Here is a 17,578-nt window from a genome sequence, read left to right as displayed (position 1 = left end):
CAACTATAAATCCTGAATATCATACATATAAACATAAATATAGGTAACTGCAGATTTTGTTGTCATTCTTTCTAATTCTCTTTTAATGTCTGCTAATAGGCCATCTTATGGATTATTATATTGATGTTACCTGTACACAACCATCAGGCATTTCCACTGTTGAATGTGTTTATGTGTACAGGTAGTTTTGTTTGTGTGTACATGAATGCACATTTGATGGAGATAGCACTGACAGTAATACTGTGAGAACTCCTAATGCTGATTTCAAACTTTCTGTCCTCCGCAGAGATGGCTGTCATTGAAGTAGACCACAGGGCCCCTTTGCTGTTGTGGACTGAAATGTGCCTCCCTAAAACTCAAACACTGAAGTGCTAACCACCAACATAACTCTACCTGAAGAAAGTGCTTTTAAGCAGATCAAATGATAGATGTGTCTGTCACATCAGAGAAGGGCTTCTGGAAAAATCGAGCCTATTAGCATCTTGATCTGATATTTTCAAACTCTACAACTCTGAGAAGTAAAATTCCATGATTTAAATCATATTCTCTGTGGTATTTTCTTAGCAAATTAATATATCCTCATTTCTGCTAGCATTTTCTGCTGTCATCTAGAAGGTCCTTGTGATCAGCAGAGAAATATAGAAAGTAAAAACTATGATTTTAGATTACCAAGTATCTACTAACATAAAAAAGATATCCCAGAAGCAACCTACTACCATCCTCCAGGACCCAGAAAAAAAAAAAAAAACAGGAATGAGTCAAGTTGTGGGGCAGTAGAAAAGTGAATAATGAAAGATCACAGCAGAAGTAAATAAGGAAGGGTTTGATGCTGTGGTGTAGTAGGTTAATGCCTTGTCCTGCTGTGCATGCATCCCATATGTTGTTGCTAGAAGACCAGGTTCTCCACTTCCAATCCAGCTCCCTACTAATGCACCTGGGAAATTGGTGGAAGATGGACCATGTTCTTGGGTGCTGGCACCCACATGAGAGACTTGGAAGAAGCATCTGGCCTTTCAAATAAAGAAATCTTAAAAAAATAGAAGCAGTGTTAGCACTGTTGGAAAAACAGACACATAGTTCAATGGAAAAAATAGGCAGCTGAAATAAACTGACTTTTCTACAGCCAACCCCTATTTAATAAAGGAAATAAAACAAACAGGAGAAAGAAGAATCCCTTTAGCAAATGGTTTAAAGGAAAGTGATTATCCATATGTAGAAGCCTGAAAAGATACCCCAACACCTCATACACTATGTAAAAGCAACTCAAGGTAAATTAAAAGTCTAAATATAAAACCAAAACCTTGAGAGCTTGTTTTGAGGTTCTAGCAGAGGAGCGCAGCTACTCGTATACCCTTGACCGAAGACCGGTCCTCCTCTAGCGGGGAAGGTCGTCCTCTTCGACCGAGCACACAGCTTTGGGAGGGACGCACGTGGATTGGTGAGGGAGGAAGGGGACACCCGCCTAGCCAGCCAGATCAGCCGAAGCAACCCTGGCGATCAATGGGGTGACAGATGTCGCAGCCAGATCGCCCTCACATCCTGAGTTCATGCCGGAGCTGAGGGAAGGAAGCAATGCCGTCAGATCTGGCCGCTCTGCGGGAGTCTGAGGAACAACTCGCACCAGGTGGCCGCCGTTCCGTTGTCATGGGTAAAGGAGACCCCAACAAGCCGAGGGACAAAATGTCCTCCTATGCCTTCTTCGTGCAGACGTGCCGGGAAGAGCACAAGAAGAAACACCCTGACTCTTCGGTCAGTTTCACAGAATTCTCTAAGAAATGCTCAGAGAGATGGAAGACCATGTCTGCAAAGGAAAAGTCCAAGTTTGAAAATATGGCAAAAAGTGATAAAGCTCGTTATGACAGGGAGATGAAAAATTACGTTCCTCCCAAGGGTGATAAGAAGGGAAAGAAAAAGGATCCTAATGCTCCTAAAAGACCACCATCTGCCTTCTTTCTCTTTTGCTCTGAACATCGCCCAGAGATCAAAAGTGAACACCCTGGCCTGTCCATTGGGGACACTGCAAAAAAATTGGGTGAGATGTGGTCTGAACAGTCAGCCAAAGATAAACAACCATATGAACAGAAAGCAGCTAAGCTAAAGGAGAAATATGAAAAGGATATTGCTGCATACCGTGCCAAGGGCAAAAGTGAAGCGGGAAAGAAGGGCCCTGGTAGGCCCACAGGCTCAAAGAAGAAGAATGAACCTGAAGATGAGGAGGAAGAAGAGGAAGAGGAAGAAGATGAAGATGATGAGGAAGAGGATGAAGATGAAGAATAAATGGCTATCCTGTAATGATGAGTGTGGAGTGTGCGTGTGTGCTCAGGCAGTTGTTTTGCTAAGAATGTGAATTCAAGTGCAGCTCAATATTAGCTTCAGTATAAAAAAAACTGTACAGATTTTTGTATAGCTGATAAGATTCTTTGTAGAGAAAATACTTTTTTTAAAAAATGCAGGTTGTAGCTTTTTGAGGGGCTACTACATACAGTTAGATTTTAAAGCTTCTGATGTTGAATGTTCCTAAATATTTAATGGTTTCTTTAATTTCTTGACTTGTGTATGGTAGCACAGCAAAGTTGTAGGAATTAGTATCATTTGTAAATTTGGATTTTTTGTTAGGATGTTGCATTCTGTGTTGTTTTTTTTAAAAAAAATTTGTAATAAAATTATGTATGTTAAAAAAAACCCAAAACCTAAGTAAACCTATGAGAAACTGTAAAACATTAGCATAGACAACAGTTTTGGGTCAGATTCCAAAAGCACAAGTAACAAAATAAAATATACAAATTTGAGCATATCAAATTAAGATACATCTTCATAACAAAGTAATCAACAGAGTGAAGATACAATGGACAGAATGGCAGGAAACATTGAAAACTCTGACTATGACAAAACATTGATAGCCAGAACATACATATATAGAACTGGAAAAACTCCAAACAAGAAGCAAAATGTACACGTAAGAAATGGGCAATGATCAGAATAGATGTTTCTCAGAAGAAGAAATCTCAATGGTCAAGACATAGATGAACATGCCCAATATCACTAGCCATTAGGGAAATGTAAATCAAAACCAATAGCAGACTCCATCTGTGGGAGAAGACAATGCTTGGGTTTTCATTTGTGCAACAAGTGGGTTTAGAGGACCCTGTTCACCATTAGAGGGCAGAGTCTACATGGAAGTAAAGAATCCTTAATACTTTCCTAATGGGCTTGTTGAATTCTTGACTAGTGCCTATTACCTTTGCCACAACCTTTCCAGTCTCACTACTTTCCTTCTTCCTCTTCTCTATAGCTTGCAAAAACAGTATATCTTCTATATACGGAGGATACTTTTGTTTTGTTTTATTCCTTCTGTCTCATGATGTTCCTCTAAGAAATCACAACCCTCCAAATATTCATTCATTTATGCAGTCTGCAGTTTTCATGGGCTACTACATGGCAAAGTACTAGGTTAAAGGAAAGGTATAGGTCAGGAACTGAGCAAAGTTCACAATGATGTAGCCATTGGGGAAATGAACCTGATGGAAGACATCTCTCTCTCTCTCTCTCTCTCTCTCTCTGTCTCTCCTTCTCTCTCTGTGTAGCTCTGATTTTCAAATAAATAAATAAATCTTTAAAAACTAACTAAATAAATATACTAATAACCTGGTGGCAACACCTTTCTATCAGAACATGTGAAGCACTCAAACACAGTTTGTCCCAGAAAGTCAGCCATAGTTTTCAAGGGCACATCTTCTACTCCATTTGTGGACATCTCTGTGTGGCGTAAGGGGTACTTATTTCTTCCATTCTTCTTTCTTACCACTCTCACAGTTATAACTTCTATTGATGCTTCCACAGAGCAGTCTTTATGAAATTGTAGAACTAATATCCTCCCATTTCAAAAATGTCATGGGTTTAACCACAGAACCCAAAATAAGACAAGTAACTGGCCTTCTTAATTACACAGTGTGGAATGTAAGATTCTCAGTGGATCACTGGGTAACTGTAAAGTACTGGGCAGAGAAAAAGATGTTACTTATCTGTATTTATGATGTTGTAATTCTCCACTTTATGCAAACTCAGATTAAAAGGGCTCCAGTTAGTGGGCAACACTGTTGCATAGTGGGTAAAGCTACTGCCTGCAGTGTCAGCATCCTATCTGGGTGCCGGTTGGGATCCTGGCTGCTGCACTTCCCATCCAGCTCTCTGCTGTGGCCTGGGAAAACAGTAGAAGATGGCCCAAATCCCTCATCTCCTGCACCCACCTATGAGACCTGGACAAAGCTCCTGGCTTCTGGTTTTGGATCCAAACAGCTCCAGCCATCCATCTCTGCTTCTACCACTCTGTAACTCTGCCTTTCAAATAAATAAATAATTATTTTAAAAACCAGCTTCATCCCAGAAGAAGCTCCTGGCTTCAGACTGGCACAGCTCCAGCTGTTGCTGCCAATTGGGGAGTGAACCATCGGACAGAAGACGTCTCTCTCTCTTTCTCTCTCTCTCCTCTCTCTGTGTAACTCTTTCAAATGAATAAATAAATCTTTAAAAAAGTAGCTCCAGTTATTGACAACACAGTAGACTTGCATTAATTTTAGTTCTCTTCTTATTTTGCAAAGGGATCAGTGGCAGGTCAAAACAGTTGACAGCCTTGCTAACAGGAGAAGAAATAGCTGAAGACAGAATATGAAAAGCAGCCAAATACATCATCAAAGAAAGAGAAGTGGACCCCATCCAACACAAACCTTTAAAAGTGGATGCTCACAATTAATGAGTGAAACAGCTGCCCACTGAAATCTTATCTAGGGAGGGAAGATGTCCTAAGTTCTGCTTCTGTAAACTCCAGTCATAAAGCTATCCTAATAAATCTGTCCCTGGCATCTCTTTTACAAACATACTGGACCCCCTGACCATTGGAAATGTGGACCTAAGTCATGAAGGCTGCCATTTAAACCCACCAATGCTGTAACAGCTAAGAAACTTGAATTTGATGCTCAGTTCTCAGGAAATCATTCCAGCTGAGCCTAGGGCCATTAATAGAAACTCCTTGGATCCTCCACTGTCTCTGTGCCTGTTTGAAAGAAGGGAGTTTTCCCACCCCAGGTTTCTGGAACAGCTTCAAATTCCACATTGGAAATATCTGATAATTAATATGAGAGGGATCAATGCACACTTCACACTGCTCCCCACCAGGAAGATGAGGTGCAAGATGAGAGCAGTGGGGCAGATCCTAGTCAGACCCTCCTTCCCACCCCTCTGCTGCCCCAGGCTCCCTGCTGAAGGCCACCCAGCCCCACCCTGCAGGAACCAGCCCAGGAAACATCAAGAGGCCTGGCCAGACTGCATTCTGAGACCACCCACAGTGGGAACCCAGCTTATTTAACTGTGGAGAGCCGGAGTCTTTCTGCCTTCTTTCCCTGCGTGTGCATGTTCCCAGAATGCTGCCCCCTATCTCCTGTAACCACTAAATAAAGCACATTAGGGACAGTTTGGGTGAGGTCCTGCAGGAGAGATTCCAGGCACTGGGAGCCTGGGAAGTGGAGGTGGGAGACAGAACAGCCTGGGTCCCAGTCCTGACCTCGGGGGAAGCTGCCATGATCGATGGCATCCTGGCACCCACCCTTCTCCCACACATGTCCCCGCCCCTTCCTGCATGCCAAACCTGCAGCAGAAAGTCCCTGGAGCAGGTACCCTTTCTTCCGGACACGCGGGGAGCGATTCGGGGAGTGGCGGGAAGAGACTCCCTGGTAAGTGGGACCCACAGGTGGAGGATGAAGAGGGAAGACGCAGCAGGAGGCAGGCTTAGGGTGAGCACTTGGAAACTGCCTGGGATCGCACGTGCAGAGCAGGAAATGGAGTAAATGCCAGAGAAGGAGAAGCACAGCCCCCAGGGCTGACCCTGATCAGGGAATGAACTCCCTCTGTTCCAACTCAGGCCCCAGGGAATGGCAGCAGCACACGCATGTGCACAGGCATTCAGAAGGCATAATACATCCGAGCTCCTGGGAACTCTGGGAAATGGAGTACAGGCCGCAGCATCCCTAGAGACACCAGCTGACCCTCCCAAAGGCTGTAGTCAGGGCTGGGTGCCCACAACCAGAGGGCCTTTGCTTTTATTCAGTCCCTCCTTCCTTTCCTTCCCCCCACCAAAATCTCAGGGATCAGTTGCTTTCTTCCTTTCCTGAATCAAATCTGAAAGAGTGACACTCACTGCTGCTAACTGACCCCAAATCCTGGCTCCCTCATAACCTCTGTCTCTTCCAGAAAAATCTTATTTACTACTTTGGCCCTAGAAATCATAAATGACTATGATAGAATGTAGCTTTTAACAGAGGTGTAGAAGGCATGGTTTAATATCCAGTTTTGAGAATACAATTTTCATTTGTGTTTTATTGATGTTTATAGTTCTTTTAAGATTTATTTATTTATTTGGAAGTCAGAGTTACAGAGAAGGAGAGGCAGAGACAGAGAGAGAGAGAGGTTTACCATCTGCTGGTTCACTCCCCAATTGGCAGCAGCAGCACAGCACCGACCCCTTATAGTTCTTTTCAAATCATTTTAAACTGTCTTTTTATTCATCTAGTACAGAGACAGAAGAATGGACACAGAGCTAACATAGCTGCGTATTCAGAGACAGGTTAAGGGGTTAAATGCCTTATATCATAGCATTTATACCTTAGATTAATTCTGGGGACAGTATTATCTGGAGTTTACAAAATAGAAACTGAATGGAAAGAGCTTAGAAAAGCATGGTGTTTTTTAATATCATAAAAAAGTCTAAGTTAAGGGCCAATCAAGGGGCCAGCACTGTGGCATAGCATGTAAAGCATTGACATTCCATATGGGTGGAGGTTGAACCCGGCTACTCTGCTTTCGATCCAACTCTCTGCTATGGCCAGGGAAAGTGGTGGAAGATGGCCCAAGTCCTTGGGCAGCTGCATCTGTGTGGGAGACCCAGAAGAAGCTCCTGGCTGCTGGCATCAGATCAGTACAGCTCGAGCCATTGTGACCAATTGGTGGGTGAACCAAAAGATGGAAGATGTCTCTCTGTCTCTCTCTCGCCTTCTACTCTGTGTAACTCTGACTTTAAAATAAATAAATAAATCTTTTTTAGAGAGCCAATCAACATATAACACTAGCTTAAAAATCTTTTCTCTTGGGTCTCAGTTTTTAAAATCTGATTTATCAAAAGGAAAAAATGTGAGTGAGATGAAGAGTACCTACAAAAATAATTTACTGTAATTATTTACTGTAATAATTTACTGTAATGATGTACTGTAATTTACTGTAATATTTTACTATAAAGAACCACATAGGATTATAACTTGTCTAGAAAACAAAGGAGATTCAAAGTTGCTATTATTTCATGGTTATTTTTTCTTATTTTTAATATCAAGATAGTATATAAATATTATGCACTCCTAGGTATTTGTGTGTTGTTTGATATGTTTTATTTTTTAATCAGAAATTCAAAGAGATAACTGGGTAACATGGAGTTCTGTGTTTCTGATTACTTCTCTCAATTAGAGATCATGGGATTAGAGTTAGTGCTAGATTAACAATGCTTCAATCTTTATCCACTGACTTCACACCAGCATTTACTATGTTAAACAATATTCTTTGGGTAGATGGCTCTTTCTTGCCAGACTGTAAACTTCATGGGGTCTAGAAACATATTTGCTTTGACACTAAAACTCAGCATCTTGACAGTCAGTCTTTTAGTTGAATAAATACATGATATACAAAATAAATATTTCTGCCCCTCAAGAACTGCCTAAGAGAGAAGAAAATAGAAATCAATTTGATGACTCTCAGTATTAGGTGAATATATAATTTGTCATTCTGACATAAGCCTTGTCATAAAAAGGGCATATGAATAATCACACAGAGTTGAAGTGTATGAACACCTAGGGCCAAGTGGATTAAAAGTTCAGCCTAGCTATGTAAGGCATTCCATGTCAATAGGAGAGGAAGGAGGAAGAGGGGAGAGAGTGTAGGTGGGAAGGTGGTTATGGTGGGAAGAATCACCATGCTCATTACTTAGCAGCAAAGAGAGAATCTGTGATCATTTGTTGCTTAAGAAAGGGTGATAGGCATTATTTAATTAAAATGCAGGCATCACTGTTCTCCTGTCTCTGAAATAGGAAGTCTATAACTCAGAATTCCTTGCTGTTTCATCAAAAACAATTCAAAACAAAAACCTAATTAAGCATAAGTGGAAGTTGTGCATTAGAAGTCTATTCTAATCTCTAGGAGGTTCAGGGGTTGGAAAATTCATCTAAAATCTTGCTGCCAAATGTCCCACACATTTTCCATGAACACTACCCTTAAGCATAAGCTTTTTTAAAAAAAAGATTTATTTATTTGAAAGTCAGAATTACAGAGAGAGGAGAGGCAGAGAGAGAGAGAGAGAGAGAGAGAGAATCTTCCATCTGCTGGTTTACTCCCCAATTGGATGCAATGGCCAGAGCTGAGCTGATCCAAAGCCAGGAGCTAGGAGCTTCTTCCAGGTCTCCCATGTGGGTTCAGGAGTCCAAGGATGTGGGCAATCTTCTACTGCTTTCTCAGGCCACAGCACACCTGGATTGGAAGTGGAGCAGGCTGTACTCCAACCGGTGACCATATGGGATGCTGGCACTGCAGGAGGCAGCCTTACCTGCTACACCACAGCACCAGCCCCCATAAGCCCTATCTTCTGCAGAACCAGCACCCCAGACACCAGCCACCACATAGCATCCCATGGCACATTCAACCCTGGCAATGTTCTGCAGCTCTTGCTCCTCTCCACTTTCACTGGAAGAATCTGCAACTCCTTGTTTTCATGCAAGTAATTCTGATTCAGATGATGCCCCTGACACAATTGGCTGGCAAGTGCCATGGCATGTGTCCACGGCCTAGCTAAATGCAAAGCTGGAACATTTTAAACTTTTCACTGCCATGGTGAGACACGGACTCCATCTAATGAAGTAGGGGATTTTTCAGGGAGTCTAGAGAATCAAATATGACAAAATGACAAATCTTAACCAAAGAGTGCCATGGTACAGATGAAGAGAACCCAAAATGTATTTTTCTATCTTTTCTTTTCTGAGTTAAGTGCCTAAAAACAAAGCCAATGAGGGTTAAACAGACCCATTCTGAAAATTCCTTAACAACTTCATTTTCATCCAAATTAATATATTACTTGAAGGAAATAAATTTTACATAAATGAAAATGCAGTACCACAGACAATTGTACAGAACATAGCCCTTCAGTTAGCTTCACACCATCTGGGTCCATTAATGTGTTCTTCCAGAACCCAAGCTGCAGTACAATAGAACCACAGCCTCTGACATTCCTCCTCCACCCTGATGGATCTTGGGTTTTCCTCCCACCTCCCCTCTCCTGTGAATACATCAGTAGCAGGATAAATGGAATCCAAAGATACGATGATGTTATTTAACAAGGAATAAACATAGTGTTTTAGTCAGTACAATCCTCAATACTACAATAATAATTCCGAGTTCACTGACTATGAAACTAAGTATATGAAATCTATTCCTAAGTAATCGTACTATCGAGAGCTGAATGTAGACTTTCAGAGTGAAAGAAAGAGAGAATTGTGTAGACATGTGTATCTCTATAATAGAGATTTACCGCTGTACTTTATAGACAGTACACTATGTTTGTATTTTCTTGTTTTTTTTTTTTGTTGTTGTTTTTTTTGTTTTTGCAGTCTGGAATAGTTTATTACATCCAGCTTTTCACTTTGGAAATTTTATGATTAGACACTAATATACAACAAATTTTGAATCCTTACAGACAATATAGAGCACCCTAGGCCCTCCCAAGGGCAGAAAACAGACCAAGAGCTCAAAGACTATCTGCAACTGCAAGAAGCAGATGAAGATATCGTCAGAAAGATACATATTCCTGCAGTGTGGCTGCTGAGCAGTTCTGCCCTTATGGATCTCATCTCTGTTTCAGATCATTAAAGAAAGTTACATGCTTTCTGACATTTCTAAAGATTTCAATAATGAGAATCTAATATATGTTCACTATGCTAAGAGCTTCAGAACAGCCCAAAGATGTGGGCCATCTATTGCTTTCCCAGGCCATAGCAGAGAGCTGGATCAGAAGAGGAGCAGCTGGGACTAGAACCGGAGCCCATATGGGATGCTGGCACTTCAGGCCAGTGCTTTAACCTGCTGTGCCACAGCACTGGCCACAACGTAGTATTTCTAATAGAAGAGATGGTTAAGTCATTAACTCCTCTAAAATACAAGTTAAGTATTAGTTTTGAAACTCTGATTCATTCATGAGAAAAGCAAAAGGTTAATTTTCACTCTTTGCTTCTGGGTATGTAAATTTTCTTCTAAGAAATTAATCATGACTTTTACATCTCAGACCCTATTATGAGTAAGTAGAGAATATTGTGGGGTCATACGCTCATTCTATCAAAGGAACATTTCTCCAATTAAAGAAAACATTATGGCCATCCCATATGGGCACTGGTTGGAGTCCTTGCTGCTCCACTTCTGATCTAGCTCCTGGCTATGTCCTGGGAAAGCAGTAGAAAATGGCCCAAGTGCTTGGGCCCATGCACATGCATGGGAGAACTTGAAGCTCTTAGCTCCTGGCTTCAGATCAGGGCAGCTCCAGCCATTGCAACCAGCTGGGGAGTAAACCATCAGATGGAAGACCTCTCTCTCTCTCTCTCTCTCTCTCTCTCTCTGTGGGTGGGTGTTTGTAACTCTTTCAAATAAATAAACAAATCTTTAAAAAAAAAGCCAGGGGTCAGGGAAATTTCATCCAGGTCTCTCACTTGGGTGCAAGACTCAAGGATTTCTACCATATTCTACTGCTTTCTCAGTATGTTTTCAGAGACCTGCATCAGAAGTAGAACATGCAATGGGGCCCATAGAGGATGCCAGTGCTGCAGGTGTTGCTATAACCCATTTTGCCACAGTGCTTGCCCCGTAACAATTTTTAATTCCTAGGAATTAACAGGGAAGAAAGAAGTATGGCAGGATACCTTTTTTAAAAAAATATTTTATTCATTTGAAAAAGTTATATGGAGAGGTAGAGAGTGAGCTGATCAGAAGCCAGGAGCCAGGAGCTTTTTCTGGGTCACCCACATGAGCAAAAGGGCCCAAGGACTTGGGCCATCCTCTACTGTTTTCCCAGGTGCATTAGCAGGAGGCTGGACTGGAAGTGGAGCAGCTGGGACTCTACCAGCACTCATATGGGATGCCTGTATTTCAGGCCAGGGCTTTAACCTGATGTGCCACAGTGCTGGCTCCAACAGGTGACCTTTTACTCTCAATAATCTCTTCTTGGTATTGGCAGCAGTTTGTAATTTTTTGTTTATTTGCCTTCTTCTTAATCTATATTTTTAAAAAAATTACAAAAAGTTCCAGCACCCTGAGAACCTCCATCACAAGGGCATACAATCAGATGTTTGTCCAGAAAAGGGTGGTGTAGATGCAAGGTGGAAAATGCAAGGTGAGTTGATTCATCTTTCTCAGGCTGTGGTTTCCATGGGCAACTTTTACAACCAACTGCCTTATTTGTTCCTCTTCCACAGAGTGGAAAACATGTTAAGTCATCCTATTTAGCCAAAAGCCAGTGGCAGCACTTCAATACGTCATCAATCCAGGGACAGCATTGTGGCACAAAGGAGTAAGTTGCCAACTGCAACAGCAGGATGCCTTATGGCACTGCTTTGAGACTCACCTCCTTCACTTCTCGTCCAGCTCTTTGCTTGGGAAAGCAGCAAAGATTGCCCAAGAGTTTGGGTTCCTGCACCCACATGGGGGACTGGGACAGAGTTCCAGGGTCCTGGCTTTGGCCTGGCTCACCCCAGCTATTGTGGCCATCTGGAAGTGAGCCATCAGATGAAAGATAGATCTCTCTCTCTCTCTCTCTCTCTCTCTCTCTTCCTTTTACCTAAACATACATTACATACATAAATGAAGATGCATAAATGTAGCAACCTTTTGAGTAAAAGTCTTCTGATTATTGCAGGTACTGTCTCAATGCATAAAAATATTCAGACACAAAAATTATAAACTGATTTATATTTATATTTCTCAACCACATACTTTTCAGAAAAAATTGTCTGCCACTCAGCATCAGGTATCAGTCTGAAAGCATTCATTAAAAAATCAAGTAATTTAACTAAACACAAAAACCTCTAGTATAGGCTGCATATAAACCAGTGGCTTCCATGGGTATACACAGATTGATTTTTGTTAATTTACAGGGATCACTGCACTTCCCTGGCACGGAGCTGTCTGAAGAGTTTAAACACTGATGGGTGTGGCATTATTTCTGATATTTGCTTATTATCCAGAGTGCATTTATTCAATATCTATCATGAACTCCACACTCTATATATAAATCTATTTTAAATATGTTGATATTTAATGGTACTTACACACTTAAAAACTGAGCTAATCCTCCTAACTTCTCTCTGGAATAGCTATGCCTTTGACATTGCCTTTTTTCACACATATGGAAATGCATAATATGCTTCTGTATGGTACTTCAGAATTTATAAAAGGCTTTTCAGGTTAGATTTACATAACATCATGTGAAAGTGGCCAAAGGACACAGTCTTCTCATTACAGAGGGGAGAGGTATGAAGTGACTCTCCGAACAGTTATTCAGATTCTGTCAATCAGGTTCAGAACCTTCTTAGGTATCAGATACACATCTAGATTTTTTTCCCTACTGTCTCTTTGTCAGAATTCCCAGCTTATGAGTGAACTTCAGTCTGAATGAATGCTATTATTCAAAGTTCTAAGTGAAAAAGTTACTGAGGTTTGTATTGGTGAGTAAAGCATGTATCTAAATGTTACTTGATTTAATAATAAGTATTGAATGATGAAACTGAATATAAGATTATGCAAATTTTTAAGATGAAGAGCATATATTTAAAACCACATTCTTACATTTTGCAAACATGTTGAATCACCTTACTGGAGCATGTGTTTGGCATAGTGGTAAAGCCTTCCACATCCCAGTCAGAATGCCCAGGGCTCAAGCCCTAGCCCTGCTTCTGCTTCTGGCTTCCTGCTAACAGAACCCTGGGAGGCAGCAGCTGATGGCTCAAGTACTTGAGTCCCTGCCACCTGTGTGGGAGACCCACACTGAGTTCCTGGCTTCAGCCTGACCCAGCTCTGGTTGGTGCAGACATTTGAGGAATGAGCAGTAAATGGAAGGGCTCTCTCTGCCTTGCAAATAAACAAAAATAAATATACAGACATTTACTTAAGGTGTCTTGTTCACATCTAAATGATTTCCCTTTTCACAGTAAAATGCCTAACTGTCCTCTTTAGTAACAATGCATGTTTTGCTCTCCATGTCCACTCCTGAGCTCCAAGTACTGGCAGCTCACCCTAGCATGCTGACTGGTTCCAATGTTCAAGTACTCATCTCCCATTCTCTTTTGGTGGGTCTACCGGAAAGAAAGGAGAGTATCTACAGTAGTTAATATCTTACTGTTGCTCTTGCTGTCCACCTGCAGGCCTGAAGGATGATCAGCTGAATACACACTGTGATGTTCTGGACGTAGTTTCCAAACTTCAGTCACTTTGCAGCGGAGGGACTCTGTCCTCGTCAATCACCTGATAGCCTGCAGGAGTAGGGAGAAGCTGTGTTTGAAGAATTCACAAATACAGTGCATTGAAGCCAACCACTACCACCCCCACCACACCCCTACTTCAGGGTTCTGGCAAATCCCAAACCAGGAGTTTGGGACCAGCAGTGGTTCAGGAGGTGACCTCAACTCCTTACTCTGAACAGCTCCAAAGTGCCTGGTGCACCCAGCGGGAGCTCAGCACCTCGACCTCCCACCCTCCTGCCCTTGCCACCAGGACGCCCGGCTCCCAGAGCCTCCAGGAGGCCTGCAGCAGACCTGCAGGTCCAGGCGCACTGGGTTGTGCATCCAGAGCAAACCCAAAATACAGGCCCAGCTCAAGTGTCACCTCCCCACAAAGTCTCTGTATCCTACTCCCTCCCGGAAGGCTGCGGGCCAGCACTCAGAACTGGGAGTCGCGGCATTTGGGGTTCACTCATGCTCCCATGAAGGAAGATGCCCCATGGGAACCCCGCTCCACCTGTGGGCAGGGCTGAGGAAGGAAAGGCCGAGTCAGCCTCCACCCTAGGACTGCAGCCTGGGAAAGTCCAGGGCCCCAGCGCCCTTGCCGGGCATGGGGTCTCACTAAGTGTGCTCTGAGCCAGGGCCTCAGCCATCAGCAGCTCTCTTGCTTCCAGAATCTGCTGCAGGACAGCTCAGGCTCCGCCCAGCGGGGGAACCTCAGGCCAATCCTTCCTGCCCTGGGGCAGGACCAGTGCTGCCAGACCCGCCCCATGTAGCCTGGCTATAAAGGCGGTGGTCATTGTTGGGCAGCTGGTAGTTGCGGTGTAGGCCGGTGATGTGGGTCGTTTAACTTCTTGGCTGTTTTGTACCTTGGGGCTAGAATGCAGGTGGAGGCCCCAGAGTCAGGAGGGTCAGAAGAAGAAGAGACAGACCTGGTGAGTGCGACCGCCCACCTCTCCCACCGGCCCTGCTGGCTGAGGCTTGCAGCACGTGCTGCACTTGGGGAAGTAATGAAGGCCAAGTCTCATCAGGAAAACCAAGTGTGCGGTGCTGATTTACTCACTGACACAGCATCTGTGTGGTCTGCATGGGCAGACAGGGGGAAAGGTTTCGTAGGAGGGCGCTGTTGGCACACTGGGCCGCATGCAGCTGCCTGCTATAGGCATCCAGGGCAGCAGAGTCCTGCAGGGTCCCTAGAGTCCTGGCCATGCTGTGCCTTCCATCATCCACCCTCCTGCACTGATGCTGGGGGAAGTGCTTCTGCGGTTCATATCTGATTGGAATCCATGTTCATTTTCTCATGATGGGCTGATCTCACACAGTGACAATCATGGGACAAATCACTGTTCTGCAGCATCTTCCTACCAGGAGCATTGCAGGTAGACAGGGGGCAACGGGTGACCAATGGCACCTCCTGTGCATGGTCTCTGGCCCATCCAGGACCGAAGGTGGAAAGGAAAGGAGAGGAGCCGGCTCAAGGCAGTTCTGCTGTGGGTTCCATCAGGTGCAAATTGTCTCCCGATTGCGGTTAACCTTGCAGGGAAATTGTCTCCTTTTGTGGGCCAGAGACAGCATCTGCTTTATTAGCTGTGCAGTGTATTGATAATTAAAATTTGGGCAGTCCTATCTTTAGTCCTCAGAGCGTAGTTACATTCTGAGGAACTGAAGAAACTGCTCAGTACTTCGGGGCTGAGTGTAATATTAGATGGGCAAGCCTGTTGTTGGCTTTTGGTTTATAGCTACTGGGCAACTTTATTTGGTAAAAATACATTCAGGCTCAGTAGTGTATTCAAGGATAACCACTTAGTGAATTGTCTTTTTTTTAAGAATAAGAGTATTGAAGACCAGGTTGAGCTACCTATGGCAAAACTCCACCATTCCTGGGAAGGCCACAATTGGCAAGAAAAGCAGGTAGCAAGCTTTCATCAAGTAAGTTGAGATTCCTGTGTTTGCAATCTGAAGAGCTCACTGCTGAGCTGGGAGGGGAACTGCTCTGAGCACAACTCATTAGAGAACTGCTCTTGCAGACCTTCCCCGAAGGAAGCACTGTTGTGGTCAGAAGCATTCCAGGAGCTGCTGGCCAGCAATTGTGAATTAGGCTTGAATTGAATCCATTGCAGGTATCACAAGAGTGCAGAAAGGCTGTGTCCTCAAATCAGCAGCTCACCAAGGAGAATTTGACTTAACCTAGAAGGTCTGTTTATCTCCATTTATTTTGCAGCATATTCACACCAGGTGGGGAAGATAAATCAGCCTTCAGCTCTGCAATGGCAGTGCTCTTGGTTGAGGCTGAGGATGCTTTTCATTGCATGCAGTGTTTGCAAGAGACTTAGTTCCCTGAGGATTTATGCCTCTCCTGTAAATACATTTTTGGCATTAAAACAAACTGAAGTATTTCTGTTTTAGTACTATGGAACCAACTGAAGTATTTTACCTACAGGCATCTTTGTCTTTAAAGAGCTAAATCCTCAGGATTACAGGGTTGAGTAAAAACTAGAGAATAGCTAATCCTAGTACTAGAAAAGCACAAGGGATTATTTGATCATTAGCTTCCTCATATTCCTCATGTTTCTTTTTATTTTTCTACCTTCTCTTCCCTACATACAGATGGTCTGGCTGTATTGGAGGCTTTTCTAAAAACTGAATTCTGTGAAGAAAATATAGGCTACTGGCTGGCTTGTGAAAACTTCCAAAAATGATCCACCCACCCCAGAACCATCCTTATATGCAAGAAAAATATATACACTCTTCTTAGAAAAAGGCCCAAAAGAGGTAAGACACAATTCCTCATTTCAGCATAAAGAGTACACTCTTGACATCAAGATGCAGCAAAAGAAGTAAAGACATAAGACTAAAGCAAGGGCCAGGGAATCTGAAAAGCTTCCTCTCCTGGTGTCCTGTCTTTCAAATAAGTCTCCCCAGACCTGGCAGGTGGAGCTCATCACACATTACCGCTTCTAATTTTCACTTTCAAAGAGCAGAGCCCCCTTCTCTAACAAAGGATAATGAGTGATCTTTGTCTCAGATGAACATGCTTTCAAACCAAAACTCTTATTATCCAAAATATAAGAGAAGCTATGACTCCCAGCTTTACAACTGCCTGGAAAAGGGTGTATTGCTTGATGGAGAATAACTTTCTGAAGTTGTATTTATTTGCAAGGCATAGTTACAGAGAGAAAAAGAGAGGGAAAGACAGAGGTCCATCTGCTGACTCACTCCCTAAATGGCCACAATGGCCAGGGCTGGGCCAGGCTGAAGCCAGCAGCTTCCTCCAGGTCTCCCATGTGGGGGCAGAGGACCAAGTGCTTGGGCCATTCTCTGCTGCTTTACCCAGCAAGGAGCTAGGGAAGAAGCAGAGCAGCTGGGAGTCAAACTGGCATCCATGTGGGATGTTAGTGCTGCAGGCAGCAGTGTAACTTGCTATGCCACAACACCAGCCCCCAGAAAGAACTCTTATCCCTGGTCTTTCTTTTGAGTCAGAATGCTCCCAGGACTTGTGTTGAAAACCAGAGATCACCACAGAACCCCATGAGAAGAAAAAGGAGCCCCAGAGTAGAGGACATGTTCTGTTTCCTAAGGCAGAAGTTTTTGACTGCCAGAGACAAACATTCAGTTCAGCCTGGGTGTTTGGGAAACATCCCTCACAACTGTTGATTCCAGTTCAGGTAGTAAATCAGGAAGCTGGTGACTGTCCAGGAGATGCCTGTATCAGAACAGCTTCCACCACCGTGAAGACATAGGCAGGAAATACGTGGTCTATTTGGGGTGGGTCTCACTGGAAAAGCAGGACTCTGAGATGGAAGATAATGCAATGGAATGCTGTTGTTCTAGACTCACTTAAAATCAATAGGTCTGGGATTCTGTGGCCTTAGCTACCTAGCTCTACATCTTTCCTTAAATCCATCCACATTACCACATGGTTTTAATTCTAGGTTTTAAGTCCAAACTAATGTAACATGTTTATTATGTAGAATCATCCATTCTATTGTTGTGTATTGCTGAAGCTGAAGTGATGT

The 17,578-nt window shown here is 43.2% G+C and overlaps 2 long non-coding RNA genes across 8 annotated transcripts in view; one reads left to right on the top strand and one right to left on the bottom strand.

Annotated features, from left to right (window-relative positions):
* Nucleotides 1–14,578, bottom strand: part of LOC149119043 (uncharacterized) — a 26,482-nt gene extending 11,904 nt beyond the window's left edge. For 4 of the 7 annotated variants that reach the window (XR_016228858.1, XR_016228856.1, XR_016228854.1 and 1 more), the window contains exons 1-2: nucleotides 14,080–14,219; nucleotides 13,463–13,595 (exon numbers count right to left, since the gene is read on the bottom strand). This is a non-coding gene — a long non-coding RNA (uncharacterized LOC149119043). Of the gene's footprint in view, nucleotides 1–1,606; nucleotides 1,802–8,332; nucleotides 8,560–13,462; nucleotides 13,596–14,079 lie in introns of those variants that run through there. The other 3 variants (XR_016228859.1, XR_016228857.1, XR_016228860.1) reach the window with 3 other exon arrangements.
* LOC149119042 (uncharacterized) lies at nucleotides 14,361–17,578 on the top strand. The gene is made up of 4 exons (XR_016228861.1): nucleotides 14,361–14,497; nucleotides 15,390–15,491; nucleotides 16,170–16,334; nucleotides 17,043–17,578. It is a non-coding gene; the product is annotated as an uncharacterized LOC149119042 (long non-coding RNA).

This window comes from Oryctolagus cuniculus, unplaced genomic scaffold (genome assembly GCF_051225735.1).
Source record: "Oryctolagus cuniculus isolate XC-2025 breed Fujian yellow rabbit unplaced genomic scaffold, ASM5122573v1 ptg000044l, whole genome shotgun sequence".
Classification (NCBI taxonomy): domain Eukaryota; kingdom Metazoa; phylum Chordata; class Mammalia; order Lagomorpha; family Leporidae; genus Oryctolagus; species Oryctolagus cuniculus.
This window is presented reverse-complemented; position numbering and strand designations above follow the sequence as displayed.